Source organism: Chiloscyllium punctatum, chromosome 6 (genome assembly GCF_047496795.1).
Source record: "Chiloscyllium punctatum isolate Juve2018m chromosome 6, sChiPun1.3, whole genome shotgun sequence".
Classification (NCBI taxonomy): domain Eukaryota; kingdom Metazoa; phylum Chordata; class Chondrichthyes; order Orectolobiformes; family Hemiscylliidae; genus Chiloscyllium; species Chiloscyllium punctatum.
In genome coordinates this window covers 81,950,883-81,964,271 of record NC_092744.1, presented here as the reverse complement: position 1 = coordinate 81,964,271, position 13,389 = coordinate 81,950,883, and the positions used below count along the sequence as shown (strand labels likewise).

Here is a 13,389-nt window from a genome sequence, read left to right as displayed (position 1 = left end):
AACCAGATTCTGGATTAGTGGTGCTGGAAGAGCACAGCAGTTCAGGCTACTTGGATGCTGCCTGAACTGCTGGACTATAACCTGGGGTCGTGTGAGTTTTAACTTTATTCTCTTAAGGGCTTGCCTCCACTAAGAATATGGTTTGCTGCAGCCCCATTCTGAGCCCAAATGGGGGTGCACGGTGAGTGGGAGTGAGGGATGATCCAGCTGCTCCCCACCCTCCTTAGCAACAGAGGCCACGCCGTGTTCCTATGGTAACAGTACCAGCAGCGGAGCCGCCTGGCCAATGTAGTCCTCCGACTGCTGGGAAGACCGGCTTCCTATCCCATCAGACAGCGCGGGACGGGCGGGCTGCCGGCCGCGATGCATGCTGGGGATTGCAGTCCAGTCTGTGGGGGGAGGGAGTGCGCCGGTGCGACCGCATAGCGGGTGCTGGACTACAATCCCCAGCAGGCAGCGGGGGACGACAGTGAGCGGGTGGCTCGGGAAGCGAACAGGCGGCGGCCGCCGCGGCGGGAGGAGGAGGTGGAGCCGGTGACTGGGACGAACACTTTCTCGGTCCTGCCCACTACCCACCCCGCCCCGTCCTCCGACCCCTGCTGACTTGTTGCTCGTGGGCCGGGGCCGGGCTTCACTTCCGCTTCCCTCCGCCACGGCTCGCCCTCTCTCTCTCTCTCTCTCTCTCACTCTCACTCTGTGTGTCCCAGCCCGCCCAGGGGGGAGCCCCCAAGGCTGCACGGCCCCTACCGCCGGAGACCCAGCGCTGCAGTCCCGGTGAGTGTAGGCCTCTTCCCCCGCCTGACCCCCTGCACCGCACCTGCCGGCTCTCTCTTTTTAGATCCCGGGAGAGCCGCTCGGGGGGGGGGGGGGGGGGGGGGGGGGTGCAGGGTGGAAAGTCTGGTCATCTGGGAGCTGGTGGGGGGAGGAATTTTGGGATGTTGGGGGGTTGGAAATGAGGTGGGAGGGTTGGGATTGGGGAGGTCAGGGGACGGAGTGTAGGGGAAGGTTGAGAGGGTGAAATTGGGCAGAGGTGCAATGGGGATCCAGGTGTGGGCGGTTAGAATTGGGGAGGGCCAAGGGGGGTGTTAGGGAGGGTTTGTGTTAGGGTGATGGGTGTGCGGTGTTTGTCAAATGGGAGTGACTGGGCTTCTCGAAAGGGTTTGTGTGATCCCTGGTCCAGATGTGATGTGTTTTGAGCTGAGGTGGAGGTGCAAGTGTTGGCGCATCTTTGGATGAGGCTGAGTTTTTTTTTGGATGGAAGGCGAAAGTAATGCGTGTGAATTTTAAAATTGGAAGAGGGTCTCTGAAGCAATGAGGGTATTCTGGTGGGTTTTGTGCAGGGGAAGCTGAATGGTGGTGTCTTCAGAATTGTTGGCAAATCGTGATGAGGTGTCTTGGGGAGAGGAACTGAATTCTTTCAGGAGAAAGTTTGTGGAATTGTGGGGAAAATTTGTATGTACTACTGTCTTGGTATTGTGAAACAAATTTGAAGTTTAGATATTTATACCTACAAACTGCATTGAATCTGTCTCTACCATTTCCTGACACGCTAGCACTGGGATACTTTGAGCGGAAGTGCAACAGAGTAGTGTAACTTTTCATTTCTGAATAAGAGATGGCTATATTAGAATCTTGTGTGGAAAATTGTGGCAAGTGACCAGAATTCTAACTGAAGGAAGTGGTTAATATGGGCTGTGTTTATGTGTATAGTAGATGAGAAATATTTGTGATTTGATCTGATTCGTGTGTATAATCTGCAACATTGACTCTGAAGTGTTAGTGTGATTTGAGCAAGTATTGATTTAATCAAGAAACATGATTTTAATTGAAAGCTGGGAGAAGATTAGGACTTATCAACACAAAACATATAAATGCATTCTTTCAAGGCAGCCTGACCCCTGTCGATCTGGTAGTCACTGGCGTAAAGGTGACATGTTGTCCGTAAAGCACTTGAGCTGTTAAACAGGGCTCTAATTTTGTAGCAGCAGCTGCTGCTCTGGTGTTGTCAGAGTTGGAGCAAAGCAGTGTGTTCATGTTCAGTCAAGACATGAATATTTGGAACATTCCAACCAGGGTATACAGGCCTAAACCTGCTCCGTTTTTCTTTGGTTTAGTTCCTCAAATTTTCATGAACTACTTATCAGAATACAAGGATGTGAAAATGAAGGGACTGAAATTCCCCTGTCTATTCATTTTAGTGAAATTGTGGTGAAGTCATATTATTAGCTTTGAGCAGAAAGTGTATCGATAGAATGAAAGAACGAATTGCATTATGTGACAGCACCTTTTACACTCTTGTCCCAATTAAGACTTCAAAGGGACTTCTGCTGTGAGAAAGACAACATTGAGATCATTGACAGTTTGTTGCCTTGGTGCTGTTGATTGAGAGGAATTTTCTCCAGAACACTTTGAATAGTGAAATGGGATCAATGGGTCTTGGTTTAATGTCTCAATTGGCAAAGCAGTATTCTTGACAGTGCAACAGTATTCCTGACTGAGCCAAGCTGTTGTTTGAGTTTTACTTCCAACACCTTGTTGCCTTCATCCTCGTATTCATCTATCTTCAATCATTGCACTGTGTGTTGGGAAACTCGCGTTTGATAACTGTTTTAGACAAGCTCTGCCTCAGGTAGTGAGTACACTGTGTGGTTTGCAAGGTCCAGTCCAGCCTGGAGTTGTAGGTTCTCAGTGAGGCACAGGTGGCTTTATAAGTATTCTGGATTGAGTATCGAGGGAAAATACTTGCCACATTTGTCTGGCTGTGATCTGTCCATCCTTTTTGATTTTTAAAAAATTAAAATAAATGTTATGAGTAGATCCCACTTTTAAAATCACCAAGTGAACCTCAAATGTCAGCTAGGCGAAAGTGAGGACTACAGAGGCTGAAGGTTAGAATTGAGAGTGTGGTGCTGGAAAAGCACAGCAGCAGGCAGCATCAAATATCAGCTCTCAATGGAAGTTCTTTTTCTTGGCACTTTTATCGAAAGGCTGTGTGAGTGTTCCTCTGGGCTTGGGTCCTGCAATTAGTGATCTCAACACCACTAAATGTGTTGAGAGAATTGTCAGTAATGAATCAAACAGCACGTGCCTTCATTATTCTTTGGGAATGTTGCCTTTAGAAAGTTAATGATCTTGCTGGTTGAATGGTAGTCACGTGGGGAATTGACTAACAATTCAGTTGAGCTCTGGTGAGCTTTTTTGAAGCACGGCATGGCCCTCAACACCAAAAGAGCATAATGTGTGTTGGGGGGTGGTGAGCCTTCCGGTCACTAATTAGATGTATTTAGGCAAGGTAGAGCTGGCGGAACCCGTTCCATCAGTTGGGAGTGAGTTAGGTGTAAAACTAGGGACCACTCGGGGAGGAAAAACCTTCCAGGATTTTGTCCAGTTGTGGATGGGGGCACAATAGAAATGTGCTGAGTTGTCGACAGTGAAGATAAACACCCACCTGTATGGGACAGATTGAAAGGATCCTGTCACCTCACCAACGTACAGATACATTGCTTTCTGGCGAAGAGAGTTCCAAAGACCCACAAACACTTGGACAGTGTAACTTCATTTCCATCCTAAATGGATAATCCCTTGTTTTAAAATTCTCCCCTCGTTCTTCTCTTTCCCACAAAGGGAAACCTTTTGGCATCCACTTTCTCAATAAGATCATCTCTTGATCTTCTAAATACCACCACTTGATGCCGATCCAGTCTTTCCTCGTGAACTAGCCCTGGTCCAGGTATCACTTCTTTGAACTGCCTCTGACTAGTTACTCCTTTTCTTAAATGAGACCAAAGCTGTATACAGTACTCCAGATGTGGTGTCAACAGCATGCTAACTTGTGTTGCCTAAGCAACTGAAAACATGGCCATCAATGGGGAATCGTTACAACTGACAAAGCAGAAGACATAAGATTTGGCGGTAAACTGATTTGTCTGGGCAGGGTGGTCGTGGACCTGGAGGAGCTTGGAAGGGGTGAGGCCTTGAAAGGATTTGAAAGCAAAGATCGGAATCTTAAATTAAGATGTTGCTTTTCCAGGAGCAATATTAGGTCAGTGAATGCAGGGTTAGCAGGGTAATGGGAGTTGCAAGTTTAGATGAGGGCAGTAGAGTTTTGGGTGATGGAAGGGAGACGGAGTACTCGTGCATAGGAATAGTTAAGTCTAGAGGCACTGATTTGCTTTATCACTGGGAGTGGCTGATGTGAGCAAGGCCCGAGCATATGTTTTGTGATGGTGCAACGGGTACTGTGCCATTGATTTGCAGTCTCATTGCTGTGAGAATGTGAGGACTGCAGGTGCTGGAGGTCAGAGTTGAAAAGTGTGGTGCTGGAAAAGCGCAGCAGGTCAGGCAGCATCCGAGGAGCGGGAACATTTATGATGAAGGGTTCATGCCCAAAACGTTGATTCTCCTGCTCCTCAATGCTGCCTGACCTGCTGTGCTTTTCCAGCGGCACATTTTTTTGTGTCTTATTACAATACCTAATACAGTTCTTTTTTTTGACTGTACATGGGCAGGATGTCGTTAACAGGAACTGACGGCTTTGTGCTGTTGTGTACTTGCACAGCTTCCTCTTTGGTCTCCCTTGCACAAGTGGAGAGTTTTTAAGAGTAGGAAGTTAAGTTAGGAGAAATGCTGATCCTTTACCTGGAGGCAACTGGGGAAGTCTAAATAGAAACTCCTGTTGGATTTAACATTTGTGGAAACTAAGCAGGCGACCTGCTTACTTGATTGCAGAACCTCCTGTACTCCCTGCTCTGAGTGAACAACTTCCTTTCATCCTTCTTTTAGGGACCTGCTTTTACTTATTTTGAGTCTCCAGCTGTTCTGCAGGCCAAAGGTCAGTATTTTGTTGAAGGTTTGAAAGATTACCAGTCCTACCTATATCCTGTTAACAAAAAGTTAATTATTTACCGCTTATTACAGTTTGTTTCACAAAGTTCAAGGTGTTTGAAGATTATTTTGAGATAAACGTTTTGCTGTTCATGTTTTGCAGTGTACACCATCTGTAATTAGCACTCCTGCTTTGCTGTGAAAACGTTTGTTTCTTTCAGTCAGTAGCCTAGTTGTCTCTGAGCCAGGAAGTAGTGCATTTGAATGTCAGGCCAGGACTGGCAGAGAATTACAAAGGCACTATCCCCTGCTGTACTTTCTATCAACCCAATCAACTGATATTTCCACAAGAGCAGTGATCTTAATCCTTTGTCTCTTTCAATTTTCTTTTATTTCAACTGTCCGTTGACCATATTTGTGAATATTGATATTTCTTGATTTTGACTGGTTTGAATGAATGTATTTTTGTATAGTATTAAATGACACTGTAGTTTTATTTTACTTTGACACTGGATTCAGCTTTAGGTCACATTGAGCAATGAGATAGCATTTATTTAGTGGGATGTCAGTTGGTGTTGGTACATTGGCAGTTTCCAGGCAGGGGTGGAGTGGGAGGTGGAATCCAGTGCGATGGACAGGGGATGATTTCAGTCTGTCAGGGATCTAAGGTGCTCAAGCTTTGTTCTTGCGTTGATCTCACCTGAGCCCCAAGAGTTCTCCTCAGTTGCCTTATAGTTCCTCTGAAGAATTCTGTCATTATCTGCTACCATGATGTGTAAATGTGTCAGAAGAAAAGCATTGGGCTATATGGGATTGGGGTTTTCAAAGTGAGACAGAGGGATGCTGTGGATAGCTAAACTGACTGCCATATACAGCTCAAATGTGATGAAAGTTCCTTGGAGTGATCCTGAGAACTTGTGACATCAAACCTACAATTTCTGTTGCTCAGTGGATGTAATGTATGGTTTGAGACCTCTGATACTGTGTATATAAGACGTGAATTTATTTGGTTTCCCCGCAAGTTCAGTTTTACTTTTGTAGTATCACCTTTATTTTGTTTCTGTTACTTTACAGACCCAGTAATGAAACTTAGGAGAGAATTTCAAGCTGGAATCTAACCAGGTGCTATCCTATTGGTATATATCTGATGTAGAGTAGATTACATTCTCTACAGTATGCAATCAATGAGGGCTTCCGATGAACGGTTCATGCTTGAAATGTCGATTCTCCTGCTTCTCAGATGCTGCCTGACCGGCTGTACTTTTCCAGCACCACATTTTGACTACAGTATGAAAACAAGCCATTGAGCCCAACAAGTCCACACGACCCTCCAAAGAGTAACCTACTCAGACCCATTCCCCTACATTTACCCCTGACTAATGCACATAACCAATACATCCCTGAACACTGGGCAATTTAGCATGGCCAATTCACCTGACCTGCACACCTTTGGATTGTGGGAAGAAACCCGAGCATCCTGCCGAAACCCACGCAGACACGGAGAATGTGCAAACTCCACATAGACAGTTGCCCAAGGCGGGAATTGAACCTGGATCCCTAGCGCTATGAGGCAGCAGTGCTAACCACCGAGCCACTGTGCCACCCTGAATGTAATGAATATCTAGGAGTAAGAGCACCTATCAATCTGGCTCAGTTTGAATGCTTGTTGGTGTACAAATGGACTACTGTTTGCTAGGGTTTTGAGTTTGAAATGAATTTATGTTCCTTCTGATAACTGAGTCGATGCTGCTTTGGTGGTTGTTTTGATAAATCTTTAAAGCGGGGCCATAGTTATCTGCTTTGAAGACTTTGTGGGATGGTTCTTCTCATCTGTAGCACCGAAAACATGATTTATCAGTAACAATGACTGCTGCTTCAAAGAAATTTGTGATGTAGCAAAGACATTGTTATTGTGCTCTGATGAAGAGTCATCTAGACTCAACTCTCTCTCCATGCATGCTGTCTGACCCTGCTGTGATCACAAGCATTTGTTGTTTTCAGTACAGATTCCTGTCTCTGCAGTAACTAGTTCTGAGATATTATTATCAATGCAGTTTGAAATTTTGGGTTTGCAACAGAAAGATGTACCTCCTTTTACAGGACAAGCAGGCAGATTAAGGTACTTTGGAAGTGCAGTTACGACTGTAATGTAGGAAATACAGCAGCTATTTTTTTGCTGCTTGTGGGAGTTTACGAATCGCAATGTATTAATGTCCATATCCTCCCTGTTTTTGTGATGTTGACTAGGGGATAGGAATGGTCAGGACACAATCAAAGAATTGTTATAGTGCAGAAAGAGGCTATTTGGCTCATTGTCTACACTGGTTCTCTGAGCTTTTCAATAATTATCGTTCTCCCTCTCCTTGTAACCCTGCATGTTTTTTTCTTTGCCTTTATATTCACAAGTGTTCTTACATACCACTGAACGTGTTCTCTTATCTTCCTGATGACCAAATCATTGTGGTATTTTTTTCATCCATTAAGATTTAAGTGTGGCTCGGTGGTTAGCACTGCTGCCTCTCAGCGCCAGGGACCGGAGATCAGTTCCAGCCTCGGGTGACTGTCTGTCTGTGTGGGTTTCCTCCCACAATCCAAAGATGTGCAGGTTAGCTGAATTGGTCTTACTAAGTTTGCCCATAGTGTTCAGGGATGTGCAGATTAGGTCCATTAGTCAGGAATAAATGTATACTAATAGAGTAGGGGAATGGGTCAGGATGGGTTACTTTTCGGAGGGTCAGTGTGGACTTGTTGGCCTGTTTCCACATTGTAGGGATTCTATGATTCTGTGAAAATTGGAGATGTAGTGGACAGCAAAGAGGGTTACCTCAGATTACAACAGGATCTTGACCAGATGGGCTAATGGGCTGAGAAGTGGCAGATGGAGTTTAATTCAAATAAATGCGAGGTACTGCATTTTGGGAAAGCAAATCTTAGCAGGACTTCTACACTTAATGGTAAGGTCCTAGGTAGTGTTGCTGAACAAAGAGACCTCAGAGTGCAGGTTCATAACTCCTTGAAAGTGGAGTTGCAGGTAGATAAGATAGTGAAGGTGTTTGGTATGCTTTCCTTTATTGGTCAGAGTATTGAGTACAGGAATTGAAAGGTCATGTTGCGGCTGAACAGGACATTGGTTAGGCCACTTTTGGAAAATTGTGTGCAAGTTGTGAAACTTGAAAGGGTTCAGAAAAGATTTACAAGGATGTTGCCAGGATTGGAGGAATTAAACTATAGGAGGAGGCTGAATAGGTTGGGGATATTTTCCCTGGAGCGTTGGATATTGAGGGGTGACCTTAGAGGTGTTTAGAATTGAGGGCATGGATAAGATGAATAGACAAGGTCTTTTCCCTGGGATGGGGGAGTCCAGAACTAGAGGGCATAAGTTTAGGGTGAGAGGGGAAATATGTAAAATGGGCCTAAGGGGCAACTTTTTCACGCAGAGGGTGGTATGTGTATGGAATGAGCTGCCAGAGGATGTGGTGGAGGCTGGTACAATTGCAACATTTAAAAGACATCTGGATGGGTATATGAATAGGAAGGGTTTGGAGGGATAGGGGTCGGTGCTGGCAAGTAGGACAAGATTACTTTAGAATATCTGGTTGACATGGATGAGTTGGACTGAAGGATCAGTTTCCTTGCTGCACATCTCCTTGCCACCCCAGTCAATCAACTGTGTTTTCCAATTGATTAATTTACATGCAAAGCCTCTTAATGGCAATACAGGCCACTAAAGGTGAGCGGGAAGAGGCACGTGCATTGTTCCTTTTCATATAATGATCTAACTTTCTTTGGAAAGTTTCAATTGAACCTCCCTCTGCCACATGCTCGGGTAGTACATTCCAGACTCTTAACAGCTCCTTGTGAGAAAGCTTTTTCTCATCAACCCTGAGGGTGGGGTGGGGGGGAGCTCACCAATTTGTCTTTGAAATTAAACGGTACAACCTTTTACATCCACTGAAACAGACAGTTGGGAATCTCTGCTTAATGCATCATCTTCAATGCAGAATTGCATTGGAGTGTCAACCTTTTAATTTTTGTACAAAGTCCTGACTGGGACTTGAACCTGGACTTGGTGTTTTGAGGTGAGCTGTAACAGTGCTATAAGCCTATAAGTAAAATTCCAGAGCCAAAATTGAAGTTTGACTGTTGCAGTAGCATCTTGTAGTGAGGTTTGCTGAGCATAATGCAGTTGGAAATAGCTTTGCTGTTTGTTTGACTTCCCATACTTGTTGGATTTCTTGCATGTCCCTTCATAGACTACTTTGTTCCATCCAGGTGAGGGACTGGTAGAGAGACAATTCTGGAATGAGGGCTTTCCTCTAGTTTGTGTGAGAGACCGTAGTCTTGCTGTCTAAATGTACTGTTTGCAATTTACAACTCTATTCAAAATCAAGTGAAGTCCACATTCAGCCGGATAAAACTGCCAGGCTACGTCACTAAAGACCAAGCCACTTTAGCCAAAAAGAACAGCCTTGGGCTTGCTGTCACTGTCTGAAAATGTTAATCCTCATTGGGATCATGTTGCATCAGGGCCACCAGTCCAACCTTGAACTCCCTTACTGGCCATGAGCATGTCCAGATTTCAAAAGTCTTCCTAACCTCTGGTCGAGCTTAGCCCAGTGTCTACAGATTGAATCTGGGATTTCAGTAATATGTTGGGTGGGCTGGTCTATTGATGGAGCAGGTTCCTGTCTGCTGGGTTTCTTTCCTGTTCTTGCTGCATGCTTCAGTTTATTCTGAATGTGTGTTAAGTGTTCACCGTGGTTGTGTCAAACACTGCAGCTATTTCGTTTGCAAGGAGTTATTACCTAAATTCTTCCTTGCTGATCAGGGGACACACTGGGTTAAAAGTGTTGAAAACTTCGAGCAATGTTGCAATTGTGTCTGAACTGATAAAGCACTTCACAGAGCAAGGTCTTGCTGGGTGTAGACTAATTGCTGCCCTTGTTTGGGGTCCTGTGTTCATTAAAACTTCAGAAGTGATCAGTGAGTCAAGCTGTGCCCTTCAATTAGACCATGACAAAATACAACTACTGCTAATCTGAAATGTAAACAGAATGTGTAAACACACAGCTCAGTCAGTGTTTTGTGTCAGGAGCAAACAAGTGCTTTAGGTGTAACAGTTTGTCCTAGAGATATACAGCACGGAAACAGACCCTTCGGTCTAACTTGTCAATGCCAACCAGATATCCTATCCTAATCTAGTCCTATTTGCCAGCACTTGGCCCACATCCCTCCAAACCTTTCCTATTCATTTACCCATCCAGATGCCTTTTGAATGCTGTAATTGTACCAGCCTCTATCACTTCCTCTGGCAGCTCATTCCATACATGTACCACCCCCTGTGAAAAAGTTGCCCCTTATATATCTTTCCCCTCTCGCCCCAAACCTATGTCCTCGAGTTCTGGACTCCCCACCCCAGGGAAAAGACTTTGTCTACTTATCCTATCCATGCCCCTCATGATTTTATAAACTTCTGTAAGGTCACCCCTCAGCCTCTGACATTTCAGGGAAAACAGCCCCAGCCTGTTCAGCCTCTCCCTATAGCTCAAATCCTCCAACACTGGCAACATCCTTGTAAATCTTTTCTGAATCCTATCAAGTTTCACAACATCTTTCTGATAGGAAGGAGACTAGAATTGCACACAATATTCCAACAGTGGCCTAACCAATGTCCTGTACAGCCGCAACATGACCTCCCAACTCCTGTACTCAATACTCTGACCAATAAAGGAAAGCATACCAAATGCCGCCTTCACTATCTTATCAGCTAGGAGAAAGTGAGGACTGCAAATGCTGGACATTAGAGTGAAGAGTGTGGTGTTGGAAAAGCACAGCATGTCAGGCAGCATCCGAGGAACAAGAAAATCGACGTTTTGGGCAAAAGCCTTTCACCAGGAATGAGGCTTGTGAGCTGTGGAGGTGGAGAAATAAATGGGTAGTGGGTGGGTCTGGGGGGTAGCTAGCTGAGAGTGCCGTAGGAGATGGAGGTGGGGGTAATGGTGATAGATTGGAGGGGAGGGTGGAGTGGATAGGTGGGAAGGAAGATGGATGGGTCATGAGGGCAATGCCGAGTTGGAGGGGTGGGACTGGGATAAGGTAGAGGGAGGGGAAATGAGGAAACTGGTGAAGTCCACAGTGATACTGTGTGGTTGGAGGGTCCCAAGGTGGAAGATGAGGCATTCTTACTCCAAATGTCAGGTGGTTAGGTCGTGGTAATGGAGGAGGCCCAGCACCTGCATATCCTTGGCAGAGTTGGAGGGGGAGTTGAAGTGTTCAGCCATGGAGAAGTGGGGTTGGTTGGTGTCCCAGAGATGTTCTCTGAAGTGCTTTGCATGTAGACATCCTGTCTCACCAATGTAGAGGACACAGCATTGGAAACAACGGATACAGTAAATGACGTGTGGAAGTGCAGGTGAAACTCTGATGGATGTGGAAGGCCTCTCTGGGGCCTTGATGGAGGTGAGAGGGGAGGTATGGGTGCAGGTTTTACAATTTCTGTGGTGGCAGGGGAAGATGCCAGCAGGAGAGGGTGGGTTGATTGGGGGTGGGGGGGTGGTGGAAGGAGGTGTGGGGAAGAGTGTGGACCTGACAAGGGGGTCGTGGAGGGAATGGTCTTTATGGAAAGCGAATATGGGTAGGGAGGGAAATATGTATCTGGTGGTGGGGTCCGTTTGTAGGTGGCAGAAATGGCGGAGGATGATGCAATGTATACGGAGGTTGGTGGGATGGAAGGTGAGGACCAGGGGGGTTCTGTCCTTGTTGCACTTGGAGGGGTGGGACTTGAGGGCAGAAGTGCGGGAAGTGAATGAGCTGTGATGGAAGGTATCATCATTCATGTGGGAGGGGAAATTGCAGTCTTTGAAGAAGGAGGCCATCTGGTGTCTTCTGTGGTGGACTTGGTCCTCCTGGGAGCAGATGCCGCAGAGGAATTGGAATAAGGAAGTATTTTTACAGGAGACAGGGTAGGAGGATATGTCGTCCATGTAGCTGTGGGAGTCGGTGAGTTTGTAGAAGATGTCTGTGTTAAGTCGGTCACTGTTGATGGCAATGGAGAGGTCCAGAAAGGGGAGGGGAGGTGTCTGAGATGGTCCAGGTGAACTTAAGGTTAGGGTGGAATGTGTTGGTGAAGTTGATGAACTATTCAACCTCCTCGTGGGAGCACAAGGGTGGCACCAATACAGTCGTCAGTGTAGCAGAGGAAAAGGGGAATGGCTATCCCTTATTCCCAATTCCTCTGCCGCATCTGCTCCCAGGGAGACCAGTTCCACCACGGAACACACCAGATGGCCTCCTCCTTCAAAGACTGCAATTTCTCCTCGCACGTGGTCGATGATACCCTCCAGCGCATCTCATCCACTTCCCGCATCTCTGCCTTTGAACCCCACCCCTCTACCGCAACAAGGATAGAACCCCCTTAAGTCCTCACCTTCCACCTTACCAACCTCCAGATATACAGCATCATCATCCACCATTTCTGACACCCACCACCAGGGATATACTTCCCTCTCCATTCCTGGCGCTTTCTGTAAAGACCCTTCCCTCTTGTCAGGTCCACGCTCCCCCAACAAACCACCCTTCCCTCTCCTCACCCCCGGCACCTTCCCTTGCCACCGCAGGAATTGCAAAACCTGCACCCGTACCTCCCCTCTCACCTCTGTCCAAGGCCCCAAGGCAGCCTTCCATACTGTCAGAGTTTTAGCTGCGTTTCCACATATCACTTACTGTACCTGTTGCTCCCGATGTGGTCTTATTGGGGAGACAGGACGCCTACTTGCAGAGCGCTTCAGAGAACATCTCCGGGACACCCACACCAACCAACCTCACTGCCCCATGGCTGAACACTTCAACTCCCCATCCTACTCTGCCAGGGACGTGCAGGTCCTGGGCATCCTCCATCGTCATAGCCAAACCACCCGACGCCTGGAGGAAAAATGTCTCATCTTCTACCTTGGGACCCTCCAAGCACATGGCGTCAATGTGGACTTCACCAATTTCCTCATTTCTCCTCCCTCCACCTTATCCCAGTTCCAACCTTCTAACTCAGCACCACCCTCATGACCTGTCCAATCTGTCAGTCTTCCTTCCCACCGATCCACTCTACCCTCCTCTCCGACCTATAGCCACTACCCCCACCTCCATCTACCTATCGCACTCTCAGCTACCTCCTCCCATTTATCTCTCTACCCCCCTCAGCTGTCCAGTTTCATTCTGGATGAAGGGCTCTTGCCCGAAACGTCGATTCTCGTGCTTCTTGGATGCTGCCTGATCTGTGCTTTTCCAACATCACACTCTACTCACTATCCTATCTACCTGCAACTCTACTTTCAAGGAGCTATGAACCTGCACTCCAAGGTCTCTTTGTTCAACAACACTCCCTAGAAACTTACCATTAAGTGCATAAGACCTGCTGTGATTTGCTTTCTAAAATGCTGCACCTCACATTTATCTAAATTAAACTCAATCTGCCACTCCTCGGTCCCTTGGCCTATCTGATCAAGATCTGTAACTTTAACAAACAGACCCCTCAGTCTAACTCATCCATGCCAACTAGATATCCTAACCTAG

At 46.5% G+C, this 13,389-nt stretch overlaps 1 protein-coding gene across 2 annotated transcripts in view; it reads left to right on the top strand.

The window, feature by feature from the left end:
• The first annotated feature begins 491 nt into the window (after positions 1 to 491).
• LOC140479134 (serine/threonine-protein kinase PAK 2-like) overlaps positions 492 to 13,389 on the top strand; it is a 79,748-nt gene continuing 66,850 nt past the window's right edge. Inside the window, exon 1 of one of the 2 annotated variants that reach the window (XM_072573084.1) lies at positions 492 to 774. The gene's annotated coding sequence lies outside the window, so the exon portion shown is untranslated. Of the gene's footprint in view, positions 775 to 4,806; positions 4,832 to 13,389 lie in introns of those variants that run through there. The other variant, XM_072573085.1, reaches the window with a different exon arrangement.